This window comes from Schistocerca serialis, chromosome 8, assembly GCF_023864345.2.
Source record: "Schistocerca serialis cubense isolate TAMUIC-IGC-003099 chromosome 8, iqSchSeri2.2, whole genome shotgun sequence".
Classification (NCBI taxonomy): Eukaryota; Metazoa; Arthropoda; class Insecta; order Orthoptera; family Acrididae; genus Schistocerca; species Schistocerca serialis.
Genome location: NC_064645.1, coordinates 560,667,296 through 560,690,313, shown reverse-complemented (window position 1 = coordinate 560,690,313; position 23,018 = coordinate 560,667,296).

Genomic DNA, 23,018 nt, shown 5'->3' with positions numbered 1-23,018 from the left:
CGGAACTCGGTACACCGAGGACAACAGTGCGAGATAACACGGAAAAAGACCTTGCAGTCAGACCTTTTCGATCGACATTCGTAAACGAGTTATCGGATACAGATCGGAATGAGCGCGTGAACCGTGGCAATGTTAAATTTTCAGATGAAAGTGCCATTTATCGCAACTCATGTGCTATAAATTGTTGTGTACATAGTTCCGCGTAGTCAGTGCGCACACAACTTTCCCACTAGAGAGCGCCCCGCTAAGCACAACAGCGCAGGCGCAGCGCTCGTCCGTCTCCGCACTACGAGATGGCGCTGCCTTAGAGACGGACCAAATTCTGCTTCCGCCGATCCGCGTATTAATATGTAACGCAGCCAATGAGATTGCTGCTAACGTAGAACCTTTTCTCCTTGCGGATCACACTCGCACAGTGATACCTGAACGCGCGAGGTATTATAACGAGTGTACAGACCTCCGATTAGTCAATCTGTATTTGTCTGCACCAGTCTGTACCAGTCTGCACCAATTTGTACCAGTCTGCATTAGTCTGCACCAGTCTATAGTCAAGTTTCAGTCTGCACCTAAGAAGATTGTCATATTCCTGTACATAGCCATGAAGATATAGACACTTTGTCAAGTATCAGAGATATGTTAGAATAAGATTAACGTACCAAGACCAAAGGAACTTCAGATTGTCAATTGTAAATAGCATCCAGAATCAAGTTACGTAATGTTTATGCTTGTTATTACTTTAATAAATGTGTGTGAAAATTAATCAAGTTCTGTTTAAAGTTGGTCACCGTCAATCTGCTACTCTAAGCATGCAAGTGGCATTTCTATCGTCTGACCTAACGGCAGAAGATAAACACGCCACGGTAAGACCACAAGACATAATGCTGACACTCGCCTACTTCGTTAGAGTGACGAGTCAAATAATCTGATGGTGTGTGTACCAAAGGTCTTACAGTATGCACACCACAGAAATATTGACGTTTGAGCCAAAGACTATCATTACACAGCCAAGTTAGGAAGGAACTCGCCTTACTTAGTGATATGGGCACCGATGACTTCAGATTTGCTTTTTGAAGGGACTGTGAATGGCGCAAATTATTTACATATCTTACAAGCATGGTTAATACCTCAGCTTGAGGAAAGGGGCCTCACAGAACGCATGTGGGTGCAGCGTGACGGAGTGCCTCCTCGCTACTCGCAAATTCTAAATGAACACTTCCCAAGACGGCGGACGGGTTGTTTTTTGATCAGCAACACCAGCCCCCTTGAAATGAGATTCTTGTCACGGCAACGGACAACTCGTCTCTGCTCTGCTGCACACTGCAAGAATGTAAAGTGCTTAACTGCATGTACCAGAAACAAATCTCTGCGCGGCAAACTGCATTATTATATTTTATTTTACTTATAAGGCTGTTTGACTAAATTAAACATTTGCTCTTCTTTTTTTTTTTTTTAATACGATTCGCTGGCCAGGCAGTAGAGCAAGGCGTGACAGTGCAGATTTTATCAAATCTATCTTTCACTTACTAGTGGGGATGATTTTCATGAAATATTTATAAATTAATAGGAAAGTATTCTGCAGTTTTGCAGTTTTAAACATAGCTGTTACTCAACAACCGTATACAAGTTTCAACGAAGAATTATACGGCCAATCGGTTGCTCATAACTATTAGGTACATTGACCTACGTTTCGAAACCCACTAATGGTGTCTTCATCAGAATGAAAGTTTGATAAATCGTAAAATTACGTTGTTAAAAAGCAGTGGTCAAAATGTAGAGCAGGTATGCTCAAGTCAAAAGTGAAATAAAACATTCCAACCTTTGCCAAGTGTGCCCAGCTGTGACAACATCAGACTATTCTGCAATTATATCGAATGCTTTTAATGAGACAGAAAATAAACTCAAACTAACATAAATTACGGCTTTTCCTTAGCATTGTCACACACCATAAATATCTGTACACTACCTTTAAATTACATAATATTAACTCTTTGCCTTTGTTAATGAAATATGTTAACTAACAGTGAAAGGAGAAAGCTAATTAAAATACTCAACACATGACTGTTAATTGACTTTGTATATCATCACGAGGATATTGTTAGATACATTGAAATCTTCACACTACCATAATTGTTCAGCTTCCCCTTTCGTCTATCCTCAATTACTCACCAGGGAGCACCTCAACTGTGTGTGAGGTACGTCCGCCATCCAAGTTCCTCACTCTGGCATGACACGAGACTCTCTCTCTTCTCTGGCCGTCAACTGCTTCCGATTCCTTCCCTCTCTCTAGCTCTACTTAAATAATACTATAACCTCTGGTAGCCAAACAGCGAGTATGTATTCGGTCATACAAAGATAGTCGTAGTGGTACATATTCAAAATACATTGAAGGGACAAGTCATGGGATACCTCCTAATACCGTTTCAGACCTCCTTTTTCCCGGCGTAGTGCTACTGCTCGACGTGACATGGACTTAACAAGTCGTTGGAAGCCCCTTGCAGAAATTCTGAGCTATGCTGCCCCTAAAGCCATACATAATTGTGATAGTGTTGCTGGTGCAGGATTTTTTGCACGAACTGGCTTCTCTATAGTGTCCCGTAAAGGATTCGATGGAATCCACGTCGGACGATCTGGTTGGCCAAATCATTCGCTCGAATTGCCCAGAATCTCCTGACATGGAGCATTGTAATCCAGTCTGATATGGCGCACTGTAATCCATAAAAATGCCATCGCTGTTTGGGAACATAAAACCCATCAATGGCTGTTAATGGTCTGTAAGTAGTCGAACATAACCATTTCCAGTAATGATCCGTTCAGGTGGACCAGAGGACTCAGTCAATTCGATGTGAACACAGCCCTCACCATTATGGAGTGACCACCAGCTTGCACAGTGCCTTGTTGACAACTTGGGGTCTAAGGCGCTCCAGTCACGGACTGTGCGGCTGGCCCCGGCTGGGGTTCGAGTCCTCCCTCGGGCATGGGTGTGTGTGTTTGTCCTTAGGATAATTTAGGTTAAGTAGTGTGTAAGCTTAGGGACTGATGACCTTAGCCGTTAAGTCCCATAAGATTTCACACACATTTGAACAGCTTGGGTCCATGGCTTCGTGGTGTCTGCGCCACACTCGAATCCTACCATCAGCTCTTACCAACCGAATTGGGAGCTCATCTGACCAGCCTACGGTTTTCCAGTCGTCTAAGGTCCAACCAATATGGTCACGAGTCCAAGAGAGAAGCTGCGGGTGATGTGCTGTTAGCAAAGGCACTCGCGTCTTTCAACTGTTGCCAAATCATATTAACTCCAAATCTGACCGTACTGCCCTTAGAGATACCTTCGCCGTACGCCCCAAATTGATTTCTATGATTATTTCACAAAGTACTGCATGTCCGTTAGCACTGACAACTCTACGCAAATATCGCTGCTTTTGGTCCTTAAGCGAAGGCCGTCTGCCACTGCGTTGTCCTTAGGGATAATGCCTGAAAATTGGCATTCTCAGCACACCATTGACACTGTGGATCTCGCAATGCTGCATTCCCCAATGATTTCCGAAATGGAATCTACCGTGCTTCTAGCTGCAACTACCGTTCCGCGTTGAAAGTCTGTGAATTTCCGTTGTGCATGATGATAATCAGAGTGAAGTCACAAAATGGAAGGAATTAATTACGGAAGAGCACATTCTTACATATACAAAAAACATCGAATACTCCAGAAGATTATACTGTTACATGAATAAGAAACTCCCAGAATGTGTTACAAACGCGAAAATGAAAAAGAAATATTGGCGAGTACCTAGTTTCGAACCTACTTTCAACCCCCCAGCACATTACATCTCTAAAACACACGACTACAGGCACTGGCTTCGAGAAGTTAAGGCCGTAGTACAGCTTTGATGATGTCACGCTGTGAGGCGGCAGATTATTACGCAGACGTAAATCGAATTCGTCTCGTGGGATTGTATTTTCTCATATAAAGTTAAGCATGACTTACATGATTTGCACTCCCTGCGTTTTAAAATACTGTTACATGATATCCAGTATTGATGCATTCGAAATTAACTACGTGATCATGTAATGACAGACATTGTATCGCACACTTATTGTCGTAACATAGGACGCATGTATAATTACATTAAGCCTCTTCGTAATTACTTTTTGCGTTAGTATACCATTTAATAATGCATGTATGCATACACACATACATAGAAAAGAAAGGGTAAAATGAACTTGTCAAAATATGGTATATTGGATTTCATTAGTAAGTTGCATCTCAAATTAATGTTGGTACCCATATAATCATGCAAACAAGCACTTATTACTGTCCTTAAACAGTGCAGTTTTGACTTGTTTGTCTTTTACTTATCACACTAGTATTTAAAGGGAACAATTTTTAATGATCAAGTGCGTAATATCCTACATCACTATAGTTATAGAAATATCGAAGCTTTCCTAGGCCTTTTTATAGCTGCATTACATTCAGCTCTTTTTGTGGTTTTGTGGGCTTTCTTTTCAATAAAACAATGGTTTTTGGTCTTGGAATAGTTAATTAGCAGCACATTCACCCAAATGTCTATACTACTGCCAGAAATTTCCATTACACATTTACAACATCCACAAGTTATTTGAGAGTACTGTATGTCCACAATATCTCAAATTAATGCCTTCAAAAACCCTTGCGGATTTCACAATTTACAAACATTGTCTCATATTTATGTGAAACAAGAACCATAAATATTTGGCACACACAGATTCCAATTTCAATCTAACAAAGTTGTAACTTTTAATTTTCTTTCAGATTCTACCATTTTCTGAACTGACACATTGTAATTACAACCACTCATTCTTCTATATTTCCCAAATCTCTGTTTCAAATCATCTTCCTGGAATGTCTCTAACATTAAATATTGCAGACCTAATTCACTGAGCAGATATTCACACAACTTAGTCTGTCAGTAGTGTGTAATAAATCTGTGAATATTTCTCTGCTGATTTTCCCACAGTTCTTGGGAGAATCGATTACAAGCATGTCATCCCAGTTTTGCAACCAAGTACAGAATGAGTGCAAGTACATGATATTTTCGTGATCCATGGTACTAATGGGATCAGCATACTGATCTCTTAAATGAATCCCCGTTTTAGAATGCTAAACATTAACTGTCATCCACCAAATTTTTTGTTATTTGTAACCACTCTTTAGTGCCATCATCATCGATCCCTACGGATGTTGATACAGCAACTGTAGTTTTCTCATCAGACAGAGGTACAAAAAGACTGACATTTTGCCTTTCTACATTATTCGGATAACAAACCCTGACTGAAAGTACAGGAGCATGGTTTACAGTGTCACGTTTTTGTTTTGTGCTTGAAGTTACACTGTTCTATGCTATTTACGTTAGGCATAGGTGGATTAAGAAGTGTCTTATTCTTATCATTCAACCAGTTATTTCTAAGATGTTTGAGTAAGTGAACTGTATAAAAAAAAAAGATTTTTACAGCTGTCACATGGATGGTTTATATATACATGATTTATTGTGTAACTGTCTTATATTGTTTGATACTGACCTTATTATTATCAGTAATGATACATAATTACAACCAAGTTCATGAAGTATTCTTAGGATGTTCACTGTTATGATGTCTAAAAATTCAGCATCTAAATTTTTTACAGGAACTACATCTTTATTCTAAGGCAAAATTGAGTTAAACATTAACATCTTGACAGTAAAAGCTGCTTTCATATCTAGTAAATTATTGGCCATCCCTACCAGTCTATTTCCCTTATATGTAATTTTTGGCTGAACAAAAATTTCAGCCAGTAAAATGAACATTAAATTTTCGTGTGGTTTAAGGGCATAATGCCTGCATAATGTCTGCAAACGCTTTTTAAGAGACTTGCTTTTTACGCTGTTAATACCTGATAAATTAAACTTTTTCAAATGATGTGGATCTGACAAAAACAATAATTTTCAACTCCTGCAAGAATTTATGAGCTGTTGGGAATGAAAAGTAAAAACTGCAAGCACTGAGAAGCAGTACTGAGGGATACCTCAACTGCTTGAATGTGAGGACTTGCAGATGCTCACTTATGAACTTAAGACCTGATATTGTATCATCATCTTCGGCTTCAATTTTTTCCCATGCATTCAGTTAACAGTGCCTGAATTCTACATACGTTTTCCTTATTGATAATTTCTCTGCGCTCAGTATTTCTAATTGCAGTTAACAAACTGTGCAGTTTAGCATATGTATTACAAATAAATTGCGGTCCTAAAATCTTGCTAAACCTTCTGTGTTTGTTATCTCACAGTATGTGAGTTTCAAAATTACTTTTCAATGTCTAAATGAAGGGCATTCGTTAAGTTCTAAAATCATAAAGTATAAACGATCATTGTGCTTTTCAATTAGCCAGTCGTTATAGTTAAATCTGCCTTGATCATATGTAATGTCATCTAAAGTGCTGATGTTGTCTTCTAAGAGCCAATCAGTGTATTTGTCCATTTCGTGTCTTCTATAAACTTTTCGTCGAACTTCTGGATCACTGCGCTGAGACACATCAGGAGACAACAAATACGTCGGTAAATTTGGAAATATGTATCGAACGGCATCACTTTCCAAATCCATCTTTTAACGAGAAACTGCTAGCACAGAATCTAAAAAAGAATAAGCCTTTCTTTAGTACAAATATCTATATTTTTTGCACCCTATCAAATATTTTGAGAGTTATTAACAATTACTTACCGTCAGATCGAGTTGCTCTGATTTCGCGAATAATTTGATCTTCATAAAAGTGTTGGATTCAAACGCCTGTGTTCTTCGTAGCCGTCAGGTTTTTCCTCGGATTTCTTTTCATCCACATTTTCCTCTTTCCTTCATCAGAAGGAAAAGGAAATACTGACACACACTCTCCTTTATAATGCAAGTAATCATACTTGCAGCCAGGGCCACAACAGCTTCTAGGCGTTGTACAAATAGAAAATAACACGTGACTTCATATAAATACAAGCTCGCCCGCATAGTCCACCGACTGTGCGCTAAGGCCTGTATTTATCACGAAGGCAGTGCCACAGGAAACTGTTCGTAGTGAATTGTCTTGTGAATTTTACAGACGACGTGTCATTAACTGACATTTAATCATAATAATGACACCTAGAGTGACGCATAATTGCGCCTTTGCCTTAAGACGTCATGCTGTCATAATGCGCAAGTTGTAATACAGAAACAACCGAAATGTGATGAAACCAATATGGTGGCTCGACTTTTGGTCACTCGTTAGGGAAGGTGCTTGAGCTACTGCCTTGCAACTGGATCTGGTGCCTTAGTGCAAAGTACAGTGCTGTCGGCGCTCGCTTGGTTAGTGAATAAGGCACCATCAAGTGGAGTACCTGGCCGTAGTGTGGAGCATCCTCCCGGCGTGAGGTCGGTGCTGGGAAGCACGAGTAGGAGCGACTACTCGCTACTCGCTACGGCGCCTGCGCGCCCACCGGAAGTGCGCGGGCTCTGCACGGCCACGCTGCCTGCGCCAGCTCGCCGGAGCGTGCGGGGCGCATCTCGTAGGTACCAGGCAAGCGGCCACCAGACAGACACTGCTGCTGCTCCATCTGGCAAGCGTGCATCACACACGTCACTTTAGTTCTCATGTACAAAATGTTGCATCACGCCCACATTTTTTGGAGGTGTGTTGCTATTGTCACTGCTCCCGTACGGATAAGAAGGTCACCCGCTAATGTTATTAGCAATACATACAGTTACTATGAATCTTACCTAAAGGTAGGACGCCGCACTCGAATGGACTGCAGCATTTCAGTTGCAAGTAGAGCACCAGTAGGGACATATTAGAGGCGTCTATGGGAAAGTAGAATCCATCATGCCACGGAGGACAATCAAGACCAAAGACCTCGTCATCATGTTAAGCGCATAAATCTTGTCAACAAGGGAAGTTTCAAATGGTTCAAATGGCTCTAAGCACTATGGGACTTAACTTCTGAGGTCATCAGTCCCCTAGAACCTAGAACTACTTAAACCTAACTAGCCTAAGGACATCACACACACCCATACCCGAGGCAGGATTCGAACCTGCGACCGTAGTGGTCACGCGGTTCCAGACTGTAGCGCCTAGAAGCGCTCGGCCACTTCGGCCGGCAGGGAAGTTTATCGACATGTGCACCGGCGTCAAAGTTATGTGGTGCGGACTTGGAATCGATCCCAATTGACAGGTTGTGTTGAGGACTTACACCGCACAGGCCGTCCACCTTAGACAGGAGCACAGGATGATCGATTATTCGTATACGAACTACACCATAAAACATATAGCAGCTGAAAAAGCCAAATGCATAACTTGAAATCCAAAATAGGTATTTTTATATAAAAATACACCAGTCAAATTCATAAATATATAATCATCAATATAAGCTATATCATATTTCGATCATACAGAATACAGTGTAAGCTATAACTGTCTCGTTAAACACTACTGGCCATTAAAATTGCTACACCACGAAGATGACGTGCTACAGACTCGAAATTTAACCGACAGGAAGAAATGCTGTCATATGCAATATTAGCTTTTCAGAGCATTCACACAAGGTTGGCGCCGGTGGCGACATCTACAACGTGCTGACATAAGGAAAGTTTCCAACCGATTTCGCATACACCAACAGCGGTTGACCGGCGTTGCCTGGTGAAACGTTGTTGTGATGCCTCGTGCAAGGAGGAGAGAAGCGTACCAATACGTTTCCGACATTGATAAAGGTCGGATTGTAGCCTATCGCGATTGCGGTTTATCGTATCACGACATTGCTGCTCGCGGTCGTCGAGATCCAATGACTGTTAGCAGAATATGGAATCGGTGGGTTCAGGAGGGTAATACGGAACGCCGTGCTGGATCCCCACTGCCACGTATCACTAGCAGTCGAGATGACAGGCATCTTATCCGCATGGCTGTAACGGATATGCTGGTCCCGGTGGAGGTTCGAGTCCTCCCTCGGGCATGGGTGTGTGTGTTTGTCCTTAGGATAATTTAGGTTAAGTAATGTGTAAGCGTAGGGACTGATGACCTTAGCGTTTAAGTCCCATAAGATTTCACACACATTTTTTTGTAACGGATCGTGCAGCCACGTCACGATCCCTGAGTCAACGGATGGGGACGTTTGCAAGACGACGTTTGCTGTAACATGGACTATCAGCTCGGAGACCATGGCTGCGGTTACCCTTGACGCTGCATCACAGACAGGAGCGCCTGCGATGGTGTACTCAACGACGAACCTGGGTGAACGAATGGCAAAACGTCATTTTTCGGATGAATCCAGGTTCTGTGTACAGCATCACGATGGTCGCATCCATGTTTGGCGACATCGCGGTGAACGCACATTGAAAGCATTTATTCGTCATCGCCATACTGGCGTATCACCCGGCGTGATGGTATGGGGCGCCATTGGTTACACGTAACAGTGTACGTTACATTTCAGATGTGTTACGACCCGTGGCTCTACCCTTCATTCGGTCCCTGCGAAACCCTTCATTTCAGCAAGATAATGCACGACCGCATGTTGCAGGTGCTGTACGGGCCTTTCTGGATATACAAAATGTTCGACTGCTGCCCTGGCCAGCGCGCTCTCCAGATCTTTCACCAACTGAAAACGTCTGGTCAATGGTGGCCGAGCAACTGGCTCGTCACAATACGCCAGTCACTACTCTTGATGAACTGTGGCATCGTGTTGAAGCTGCATGGGCAGCTGTACCTGTACACGCCATCCAAGCTCATTTTGACTCAGTGCCCATTCGTATCAAGGCCGTTATTACGGCCAGAGGTGGTTGTTCTGGGTACTGATTTTTCAGGATCTATGCACCCAAATTGCGTGAAAATGTAATCACATGTCAGTTCTAGTATAATATATTTGTCCAATGAATACCCGTTTATCATCCGCATTTCTTCTTGGTGTAGCAATTTTAATGGCCAGTAGTGTAATTCAGGAGGCCCTCTTGAGTGCACTCTCTTGGTGCAGTCACTAACGGGAATTTCAGAAGGTGTTCCCATGTCTGTGTTTCACCGCACTCGCATTTGTACTGTCTGTGTAGCCTCACCTTGTCATAATGATGGCCCGTGCGCTTACGAAGTCGGTTCAACATTTCCCAGTGTCGCCAGTCTAGGTGGGACGCCTGCGATAGGGTTTCCTCTGTAATAAGGGCTTCTGGATATTCTTCTTGCCGTAATGATTTCATGTAAGTTCAAGTTGGTTGTACAGAGTATAAGAAACTTCTTCTAGATTCAAGCTTTTAGGGATCGGTTGATGGTTGTAAAGCGGGAGACGCTGGTCGTTCATTCGTTTCTGCCTTTCTTTCAAGCTCAGGAATGATCTCCTGACATTTGGTGGGGCAGTACCCGATAATGAATATAAATGGTCCACTGTAGTAGATCTCAGGCAGCCAATTATTTTCCAACCGGTATCGTTTAGGACCACGTCTATTTTTCTAATGTGATGAGATCTTTCCCAAACTAGACATCCATACTCAACAACCGAAAAGCAGGAGGCGAGTGCTGTGGAACAGAGTACGTTCGCTTTGGCGCCACGCTTTGTAGATGCCAGTTTGTTGCCTTGCCATCTTTGTATTTTAGCTTTTGTTTTCTCTATATGTTTCTTATATGTTAAGTTTCTGTCGAGAGTGATCCCCAGATAGGTTGAATGGGAACAGTTGTTCAAGCACGTACCATTCCAGATGACATATGACATTAAGTCCATTTCTGTCTCCCAGTTGTTAAGGTGAAGAAGACACGCTTGCATTTTCCTGGGATTCGGTTTTAGATGATTAAGTCTGTAGTAGTTTGTGAGCGTTGTGAGGTCTTCGCTCAAGCCATTTCCAATTTCACTGAAATATTTTGCTTGGTTATCAGTTGCCGTATCATTTGCGTAAATAAAAAACTTTTGAGTCTTTTCGCCGACAGGTTAGTCACTAGTACGTATGTCGAACAGCAGTGGCCTGCTGAGGTGGCCGAGCGGTTCTAGGCGCTTCAGTCTGGAACCGCGCGACAGCTACGGTCTCAGGTTCGAATCCTGCCTCGGGCATGGATGTGTGTGACGTCCTTAGGTTAGTTAGGTTTAAGTAGTTCTAAGTTCTAGGGCACTGATGACCTCAGATGTGAAGTCCCGTAGTGCTCAGAGCCATTTGAACCATTTTTGAACAGCAGTGTCGACAGCACACTACCTTGTGGCAACCGATTGTTCTGATATCTCCAACTGCTTCTCTTTTGTTGGAATTCGACGAAGAATCTTCTATTAAACAGCAGTGTCCTAACAATTTCTAATGATCTGTCATTGTTTGTCATCCGATGCACTTTAGAAATGAGAGTTCTCAGGTTTGCAGTGTGATATGCTGCAGTTACGTCAATGAACTCTACTCCTGACGGAAGCCACTCTAAAAACAGTCTTCAATAAATTGATTCAGGTGGAGAGCCTGACATGTGCAGAATTTCCCTTGTCCGAAACCTACCTGTTCTTCAGTCAGACAGCTGCCAATATATCCACCTATTCTGTTCATAAGTTCAAAAAGTTTCAGAAGCGAACGCAGCAACGATATTGATCGACAGTTCTTGGAGTTATTTGAGTTCTTTCCAGGCTCAAGAACTGCGATGGCCTTTGGGTGCCTCCATATTCTGGAAATTTTCTCTCTCGTCCATCAGCAACTGAAAAGGCTTCATAACCACTTTTTGGCATTTCGGACAGATTTTTAATTATTTCATTCCTGATGTCGTCAAGTCCATAGCTTTTCCTGTTTTCGAACATTTATGGCTTATGATCGATATCTACGACTTTTGAGTCAAAGAAACCGTGGACTGAGTGCCACAACCGAATTCGGCGTTCGAAGAAGCCACAGGACGTCATGTGTCTGTTAGGAGACGATTGCATGGTGGCGAATCTCCATTCCCGACAACCATGGCGAGCATCGCACCGTACACCACAGCACCATGGGCTGAGTTACAGATGGGCAAGAAATCATGCAGAATGGACGCTACCAGGCCTGGCGTTGGTGTTATTTGCTGACGAATTTCTAATCTGTTCGTACTCTGATAATCGGAGACAACGAGTTTGGTGAGAAACCGCTAATATCGGACGCCTGCAACACTGTGTCCCATATGTGCAACAAGGTAGTGGTGGAGTGATTTTCTGCCACGGCATTACAACGTTCCGCTGTTCACCACTCGTGGTTGTTGACTGTAATCTAACTAGTCTGCTGTACAGGGACGACATTCTGCAACCAGTAGTGGGACCGTATGGCCAAGATGACAATTTCATCTTGGCGGATGATAACCTGCATGCTCATCGTGCTGTTCTCGTTAACAAGTTCCTTCAAGCACGCCAGGATCACCACCATGGAGTGGCCTACCTCTTTCCCTAACATGAATCCAACACAACATGTGTGGGAGCGATTAAAACGAGGTGTTTGTGGACGTCGAGAACGACCACGTACTGTGCGCGACTTGCGCAGAATAGCCATTGGAGAATGAGACTGTTTGGACCAGGACTGGCTTGATGATCTCGTCGATGGTGTGCTTCGACTGACTCAAGCCAGCATCCGAGAAAGTGTAAGTCGTGCGTACTGACGTCGCTCAACAGTGCTGTGAGATACCCTCCGCGGGAAACAGGTGATTTTGTCACTACACAAATTTTGGGTTTCGTGATTGTTTTTTGTTTTCCGTGTCGTGAATTTCGAAATAAAGAAGTGATGCAAAACTTTTGCTGATGTGTGTATTTACTTTGTTTCAAATGACCAAGTAAGCTCGCCAGTCCCTTTAAAGAGCGCACTGGTCACTCTGCAACGGTGTAAATTCTGTAGATCTGGTACCAAGCGGCCATACAACCGGACCGAGCGAGGTGGCGCAGTGGTTAGCACACTGGACTCGCATTCGGGAGGACGACGGTTCAATCCCGTCTCCAGCCATCCTGATTTAGGTTTTCCGTGATTTCCCTAAATCGTTTCAGGCAAATGCCGGGATGGCTCCTTTGAAAGGGCACGGCCGATTTCCTTCCCAATCCTTCCCTAACCCGAGCTTGCGCTCCGTCTCTAATGACCTCGTTGTCGACGGGACGTTAAACACTAACCACCACCACCACCACCACCATACAACCCTCCTATCTGACGTGCGACATGGCAAAGTCTGGTGTGTTTGGGGCATCGCTTGTGTGGGATCAGCGCATTAAGGTGGGTCGACCTTCAGACTTCATGGCAGAAAGGAGCTATTGCATCTGGATTTACCCGTAACTACACCATAGGTGAAGACGCTCAAATTATTGATGCACCAACGCGCACTCTCTAGACCGTCTCGAAGGATTACCGCACTGTTAGCAGCCCTGTAATACGACGTACGATCAGTGCTCGTAAAAAGGTACTAAACGACAGGAATCCGAGAGCAGTGTCAAGCCTTGCAAATAGTAGTTGGATTCAAACATGACAAAAAATGGTTGAAATGTGAAATGGCTCTGAGCACTATGGGACTTAACATCTGAGGTCACCAGTCCCCTAGAACTTAGAACTGCTTAGATCTTAGTAATACTAAGGACATCACACATATCCATGCCCGAGGCAGGGTTCAACCCTGCGACTGTAGCGGTCGCGCGGCTCCAGACTCAAGCTCCCAGAACCACTCGGCTACACCGGCAGGCCTCAAACATGAGAGATAGTGGTGCTGGCAGTTGAGAGAGAATACATAGCATTTAATTTACGTTAGCATTAAGTAAAGTGTAGGGAGGGGGGGGGGGGCGGACGACGAAGTGGTGAAACGGGAATGGTACTCACAAAGCGCTAGCGAGCTCTTAGGTCCCAGAAGGTTTGGTGTCCCGGACAATTTATCATCTTTAATTAGTTGTCAGGAGAAAAAGTCCGCAATCCTGAATTTATGGCTGCAGGGTGGTGAAACGACATAGACTGGATGGAAACGGCCAATCCTGTTTTGGCGCCAACTGACTGCTTCCTTCAACGAGCCTCCCGAGGTAGGGCAAATGGCTGCCTAGCAGTACATAGCACAGCCCTGCATGACACTAACCTTCAGTGCGCTCAAAATCCCGTGTTAATCAGATCTCACCATTTTGAAAGCTTAAACGACTGCCAGACAGCTAGTGGGCAGAAAACCTTCCTTCACCTTCTCCCGAAGTTAAAGGAGCGTCCGAACTGCGAGCCTTACATGGCGTAGTAGGACACATGGGTAATGTATGTCGTTGGTGATATGTGGAGCAGGAAACTGTTTATAACATTATGCATACTTGCCTCTGATGCAGTGGCGCTTCCTAAGCGTAGAACAGTAAATATAAGGTCATTTATTTATTGTTATGTTGCTACTTGTTAAACTAGCACGTCTAGTATACTATCGACAGAATAAAGAATTGATTACAGTCATATTCCACTTGTAATTAAAAATCAAGCCTAACAACGTTAATGTTGTTTGATGACATTTCCACAAAAAGTTTGGTGCTAATTAGCGAGTATTACCGTATCGTAAAGTGTTTGGTTTTACGGATCATCCTAATGCGAACCATAGGCCAAAAAGAGAGATGCAGGAAAACCGTATGGCGGCGCCTAAAGCGGCGCACCTGGGGCCAACAGCATCTCACACAGTAGCTTAACAAACGCAGATACAAGAGACGCTGCACACTGAACGCAGGTCCAGTTTGCGAGCGGATATTGCGAACGGAACTGCATGCAATGGACGTTTCCGATAACTCGCGGAAGTCCATCCCTTGCAGCGGCACATTACAACACAGAAACAGGGATGCAGCTGACTGGAAGGGCGCCGTGTGCTCCAACGGTCGCGCTTCGCTTCTTTTTCAAGTTATGCAAGGCGTCGAGTGTATCGACGACCGATTGTGAAGTTGAACCTACTGTGTACGTAGAGTGTAGTTCAAGCCGGAGCTGCTTTCCTGCTGTTTTTTGGTAATGCTTTTCGTATGATGACTTCTGCCGTCTCATTCGTTCCACCTTGCCCATGGGCCCCGGGATATTTATTTCAACGTTCTCGGCGGTCAGGTGTTGCCCAAGTCCTGTATCATCACGATGAGTATCCTGCAGATACTGTTGTGTTCCAAGATGACAACAATGGTGTTCACAGGGCTCCATGTGTACTTGCCTGGTTTGGTGAACACATTTTAGGCAGCTGTATTATCATGGTAAATAACCCGCTCTCAATCCCAAAGAAAGTGTCTGGTACTATCTGGAAGCCGCGCGGGATTAGCCGAGCGGTCTAAAGCGCTGCAGTCATGGACAGTGCGGCTGGTCCCGGCGGAGGTTCGAGTCCTCCCTCGGGCATGGGTGTGTGTGTTTGTCCTTAGGATAATTTAGGTTAAGTAGTGTGTAGGCTTAGGGACTGATGACCCTAGCAGTTAAGTCCCATAAGATTTCACACACATTTGAACATTTTTTGAACTATCTGGAAGACAGCAATGAAGGTAACCAGCAATTAGTTACTCACTGTTAGCGGCGAGAAGGAGATCCCGTTGGCGTTCCATCCGTTTGTTAATAATATTTACCACGCCAGATATAGACGAAAAAATCCCACTGGTGCGGTTACCTTACGTCAAGGGCGTCAGTGATGGAGCAGGTAAGGTGAAGTGATCAAACCAGTCTTCTGGAGTAGTCTGCCGGCCGAGGTGGCCGAGCGGTTCTAGGCGCTACAGTCTGCAACCGCGCGACCGCTGCGGTCGCAGGTTCGAATCCTGCCTCGGGAATGGATGTGTGTGATGTCAGTAGGTTAGTTAGGTTTAAGTAGTCCAAGTTCTAGGGAACTGGTGACCTCAGAAGTTAAGTCCCATAGCACTCAGAACCATTTGAACCATTTTTTGGAGTAGTCTGCAGGATCGAGGATTTGGTGGGGCGAAGTGAGGGCACAGAAAAAGCCGTGAATACCGCAGGTGTATATGACACTCAGTGTGAGTGTGGTGGCGCCTACTCTGCGAAAACCGGATAGCCTCTTGGCACCCACTGTAGGGCAGCTGAACAGATCGGCATCAATGGTGCACTGTCGCAGTTAGGGCAGCCTGTCAAGATCCAAGAAGCACGAGTACTGGCAAGACACCCGTGGATAAACACGCGAAAAATCTGAAAGGCATCTGGAATCGTGAAGCAGCACGACAGCATCAGCAGAGAGGACTGCTACAGGCTCCCGGCGTCGTGGCTGCCATCGATCCCGGTGCGGTGGGTCGCGTGTCGTGGCACGTGGGACAGCGGTCTTATCGGACATCATCCTGCCGCCACAGTCTGAACTAAACGTCCAGCGCAGGCTCAACGGACGTCGTTTGTCCTCATCTAATGATAGGGAAACAGACGTTTGTCGCTCATTTCTAGCGGATCACCAATCGCCAGCGAGCCGTGCATGCCATGTGTATGAAAGTCATGACAACTGTGGTAAACCTTGTAGTAATGCAACAGCATGAGAATCCCACGATGTGCACTGAACCGATACGACAGTCTGTACCTGAATGGCAACATAAAACAGGGTTCCAGCACGGGAGGTTACGATAAAAGTTCAAATGAAACACAAGCACTGAAATTCTGTGTGAATTTATTGTGCATGAGTACAAATGGAACAAAAATGAATCAAAACCAACTATTGTGATTCTGAATAGTACCCCAGTGCATACAGACGGCGTTGCCAACGATGGGGAAGGCGCGGAAAGTCATTGGCATTGGCATCAATGTGTCCCACCTGCCGCCGAAATGCTGTGAGGACATTCGCCCTATTCCTAAAGCGAAGTGCCTCCCACGCAACGGTTTCCTCAGTTTTGGAGTGAGCTCGAAGTCGCACGGATTGAGATCTGCTGAGTAGGGTGGGTGGGGGAGAATCCATCTTTTAGCACGACCAACCTCACACTGAATGTTTCAGACGTTGGTACCGAGCCATGCTCGCACGTGGTTGCAATCTATCTGTTGACTTCGGAGATATTTGCCGTTGGCTTTCGAATGTATTTACTGCGATTACGGTGATGCCAACACGTTAGCACGATATACCATAGTTGCCATGAGCTATGGAATAACCTTCGTAAACGGTGAGCCAGGAGGAAAGGTACGTGCTTTAAGAGATCATAGTATTGCTGACTTTGAAAAAAAACTTCAAATGAATGTATGCCATTTCCTTACATGTATTCGATATTCAGCTGTATCAACATCACGATTGTACGTTGCATGTCCTCCTTCACCAGCACTCACATGCGATTACAACCAAAGCGACATTAGGCTACGCAGTGTTGTGTTTTCTGACCATTTCAGCACGTCGGAGCTCCTACACAGTCCATACGGTCAGTGGCAACACAGTACCTCACGGAAATGTATGCTGGACGTTGTATTAGTTACCGTGGAGTCATTTCTAGGCACCCGAGATCACCCTATCTTACTCCATTAGATTATTGATTCAGGGTTGGTTGAGGATCAAAGTCTACAAGCGCAGAGTGGACACAGAGGAGGAACTTGTTGCTCGTGTTTTACACTGAAGAGCCAAAGAAATTGGTACACCTGCCAAATTTCGTGTAACGCCCACGCGAGCACGCAGAAGTGCCACAACACGACGTGGCATGGACTCAACTTAAGTCTGAAGTAATGCTGGAGGGAACTGACACCATGAATCCTGTAGGGCTGTCCATAAATCTGTAAGAGTACGAAGGGGTGGAGATCTCTTCTGAACAGCACCTTGCGAAGCATCTCAGATACGCTCAATAATGTTCATGTCTGGTCAGTTTGGTGTCCAACGGAAGTGTTTAAACTCAGAGGAGTGTTCCTGGAGCCACTCTGTAGCAATTCCGGACATGTGGGGTGTGGCATTTTCCTGATGGAAAAGCCCAAGTCCGTCGGAATGCACATTGGATATGAATGGATGCAGGTGATCATGTAAGGTGCTTACGTACATGTCACCTGTCAGAGTCGTATGGAGACGTATCAGGGGTCCCATATCACTACAACTGCACACGCCCAACACCATTATAGAGCCTCCACCAACTTGAACAGTCCCCTATCGAAATGCAAGGACCATGGTTTCATGAGGTTGTCTCCATACCCTTCCACGTCCATCCACTTGATACAGTTTGGAACGAGACTCGTCCGACCAGGCAACATGTTTCCAGTCATCAACAGTGCAATGTCGGTGTTGACGGACCCAGGTGAGGCGTAAAGCTTTGTGTCGTGCTGTCTTGAAGGGTACACGAGTGGGTCTTCGGCTCTGAAAGCCCATATTGATGATGTTTCGTTAAATGTTTGCAAGCTGACACTTGTTGGTGACCCAGCACTGAAATCTTCAGCAATTTGCGGAAGGGCTGCAATTCTGTCTTCGTTGGTCCCGTTCTTGCAGGATCTTTTTTCAGCCGGAGCGATGTCGGAGATTTTATGTTTTACCGGATATTCAGCCGTAACCGATCTAACAACTGCGCCACGTACTTGTCGTCTTTTATAGGCGTTTCCTAGAAAACTTTTAAGAGCAGGACAAACATTCATACGACGTTTTTTGTTCAGAATCACTAATACTGTCCCCCCTCAAAGCATGTACCGCTCATTCTGACTCATCTGTATTCCGCCTCTCTCTGTTCTAACACCGACCAGTGGTATTTTAGGGCGAATGAATATTCTAAGAGATGTGATGTCGATAGCCTTTTTTCGATATCCTTAGAAATAAAATACAGTGGAGTACCCACTTCCCAGCTAATTAGTCTATGCATCGAGGAAGTGTGCTGAAACACGGGGCGAAATATTGGTTGTTTTAGTATTTTAGCATCTGAAGTATTTTTAAGACGACGCGGCAATTTACCCAGAAGGATTGTAATGATATAGAGATACTGAGTCCGTTTCAGTCTCCGGATTCAGAGGCCGTTTAACGTCTAACTCAGAGTATTTCGCTTTATCCGATTACTTCATTCATGTTTGGATATCAAGCAGTTCTCTTGCTCCAGCCAGCCACGTCGCACCCTCCTGTTCTGAGCAGGGGCACATACTGCTGCGTTGAATCATCTGATCCCGACCGGCAGCACTGATCACTTGCGTTATGTCAGTGAGGCGCGTGACGTCATGAGTGCGCAGAGACAGGGCGTGTGGCTCTACAGTGCTAAGACCCATTTTGGGTAGAGGCTTGGTATATAAATGGCGGTGGAGCAGGCAGCGTGCTGGGTTCGGGTCCTTGTGTGGCCGGCGTTCGGGATGGCCGCGGGGGTCCAAACTGAAACTTTTAAAGCTATCCAGTGTCGGTGGAAGGTGTCGCTGAAACTGTTACGCCAGGACTTTGAGAATTTGTTATTGCACAGCGCCTCCACCACTGTTGAGCGGTATTCAATATCTTCTGACTGCCAAAAATTTAGAACAGATTTGGAGTTTGGAATAATCGATGGTTTTAACCCTGAGACGTGTCCGCTAACAGCATTTGCTAGCTGTGCCCGCCGGTAACTATTTCGCCTGTGGTATATTTTGTAGACTGTGGAAGACGAGAGTGACGGGATCGATGCGAAGTCGCCGGTGTGGCCGAGCGGTTCAAGGCGCTTCAGTCTGGAACCGCGCGACCGCTACGGTCGCAGGTTCGAATCCTGCCTCTGGCATGGATGCGTGTGATGTACTTAGGTTAGTTAGGTTTAAGTAGTTCTAACTCAGATGTTAAGTCCCATAGTGCTCAGAGCCATTTCTGAGCTTGATGCGACGATCCGTCTTAAGCCCTAGACGGCGAGATTCTCTCAGACGAACGCTGTCAGTATTTACTCTGGTTTTGTGCTAGTTTCTGAAATGTAGATTGTGGCTATGGTTCAAATGGCTCTGACCACTATGCGGCGTAACTTCTGAGGTCATCAGTCCCCTAGAACTTAGAACTAATTAAACCTAACTAACCTAAGGACATCACACACATCCATGCCCGAGGCAGGATTCGAACCTGCGACCGTAGCGGTCGCGCGGTTCCAGATTGAAGCGCCTGGAACCGCACGGCCACACCGGCCGGCAATTGTGGCTATAAACTGACCTCTAGCGTAGTCAGAGACCTAGACTGAGTTCAGAGCTCATACTTTGGTTCGGACTTAACGAAGTCAAATAATGTAACGACGCGATAATAAATATTATTATTATTGTCATGGAACGTATTTTGCACATATTAAATTTCAATAAGCGGTTTACGTCTCTCATTTTGATGACATCATGGATAAAAAGAGCTGAGTGGCATCCGTAGGTTGAGTAATTCCCTCGGTATGAAAAGCTGGCCACCATGCTCTCTTCTGGCTGTGCAAAAATAGCGGCTACTGCATTCAGAAAATTCTGTTTCGTTGAATCACACAGTACTCATTAGAGAGGACTCCGTACTGCAGTTTTGTAACTTCTGAAAAAAAAATGGCTCAAGGCACTATGGGACTTAACATCTGAGGTCATCAGTCCCGTAGACTTAGAACTACTTAAACCTAACTAACCTAAGGATATCACACACATCCATGCCCGAGACAGGATTCGAACCTGCGACCGTAGCAGCAGCGTGGTTCCGGACTGAAGCGCCTAGAACCGCTCGGCCAGAGAGGCCGGCCTTTTCTTCTGACATCAACGTTTAATAAATTAGACATCCTTGTTGTATGTGATCAGGTGTTCCTGATGTACTTCGTTCAAAGCCGGGTAGCTCCGTGCAGTAATTCAATACAGACATTCCAAGTAGAGACCATGCACTGTCCAAAAGCGGAGAATACCAGCGGTTAGTCCAGTAATGGTCTGACAGAGACACACACTGGAGAAGTGTATGGCTGAAACACATAGGCCAACGAAAACACCTTACTATGAAGATAAACTTTTAGCCTACAGACGGCACGCATGTGTGTAGGCCAGCCATTTGACGACGAGACCGAACAGGAGCGGCACTGCCGACGTTGAGTTGATTGGCACGGCGACGCCGGCGGGCGAGTGTGCGAGCCACAAGCCCGCCCCCTGGTGGCAGCGACGGAACTGCTCTGCCCTCCGACGCGACTCCTCGCCACGATCGTATCGTGCGCGCTGTTTCCCACCTCCATGCCTATTTCACTTCCGCTCTCATTTCTCACACAGCTGTAAACGAACATGGATATGGATGAGGCTGACAATAAGGGCGTAGTGACTGAATGCTGCGAAAAATTCAAGTGCCTCTGGGGACAAGATTTTTCCATTTAATTATTACATTTTTATTTCTGCTTGTCTATGTGCTATAATTCGCTGTATACGTTATTAAACATTGCTGCTATTATACTATGGCGGTTCCTGCTGTGCTTTACAAGCTTTATACACAAGTTACACTACTACGCCACTTCAGTTGTCCCTGGAAAAGCGACTTTCAGTTCCCATCACGAGGAGATGGCCACTACGTATGAATGCCAAGCCTGAGTACCACAGAGACCTGAAAAGCTCTGTTTGAGGTGTATACGAAAACGACGCCTACAGTGACTTTATCGTATCTGAAAGAGACATTAGAAAACGTGAAGTGTCAATAGAAGGAATACAACACACAATTTACTATTCTAGAAACCTGTCTAACTCACTTCAAAGAGCACACATAGTCTGAAATTTGGTGCTCTCGACACCCTCTTGACACTGTGGATCTCCGAATACTGATTTCCCTCACCATTTCCGAAATGAGATGTCCCATATGTCTAGCTCCAACTACCATACCGCGTTCAAGTCTCTTAAATTCCGCCCGCATCTCGTGGTCGTGCGGTAGCGTTCTCGCTTCCCACGCCCGGGTTCCCGGGTTAGATTCCCGGCGGGGTCGGGGATTTTCCCTGCCTCGTGATGGCTGGGTGTTGTGTGCTGTCCTTAGGTTAGTTAGGTTTAAGTAGTTCTAAGTTCTAGGGGACTGATGACCATAGATGTTAAGTCCCATAGTGCTCAGAGCCATTTGAACCATTTTTTTTCTTCTTAAATTCCGTCGCGCGGCCACAATCACGTCGGAAACCTTTTCACATGAATCACATGAGCACAAATGACAGTTTCACCAAAGCACTGCTCTTTTATACTCTGTGTACGCGATGCTACCGCCAATGTGCATGTGAATATCGCTGTCCCATGAGTTTTGTCGCCTCAGTTAGTTTTCGTTGATACTCCCAAAGAAATTAACCTTTCCACTTATTCGCTACGTTTTCGGCGCCAAAGTAAAGTTGAAGACGACACAACATCATCGTCAAGTCAGGAACAAAAATCATAGTTTTGTATAGACCGTATCAGTTTGTGCGCAGAAAGCGAGGAGAGAATACGACTTTGATGAAAGACTAAAGCGTGGACGATAAATCGTATTGTCATTACGGGTGCTAAGTGACGTCTCAGTGTCAACACAGAGTGTAGGGTCTGTAGACGACAGTGGAGTAGCTTTTTTATTGCATCACAGTCGTAACAGAGGGCTGATAACGGCTTTCAATAAGACGCTGATACAGCCACGGGCTATGCGCTCGCATGTGCCAGAGGCGAGATCAGCAAGTACTGTAGGCTCTACGGTACATACCGTAGTGTAGGCTAGTGTGGGCCAGGACGGAGCAGGCAAGGTAACACGAGACGACACGAAACTTGCCACGCCACTATAAAGGCGCGGCCTGGGCCGGACATCCGCATTGGCGGCGTTTAATTCGCGCCGCCGCCGCTGACGTTCCAGCAGACGGGTGGCCTCTGCCGCACACACATACATGCAGCTGCCTTCTGCTGGAGTCACAGGCGCACGGTGGCGACACACACACAGCGGCTCTCGGCAGGTAAGAGCCGCAGCCACAGGCGCTGTGCGCGTCCTCGACCGCCACCGGCTGTGCGGACCGTGTGCTCGGGAGCCATCGGTAACTGTTCAGCAGCCGCGGGCTGCACTGTCGTACTCTGAATATCTTGTAGAGATCTTCTCGATGCCCAGAGCGCGTCAAATCTACAGCTGCATCAATACACTTCAAGGACCTGACGGTGTGTGGCGGTGTGTACTTCTGGTACCACTAACTGTCCCCACACCTCCCCTGTTCTTCTCGCGAATGGGGCATGGGACGAGTGATTGTCAGTCAGCCTCTGTATTAGCTATAATTTCTCGAATGTTCTCGTCGGTGTCATTT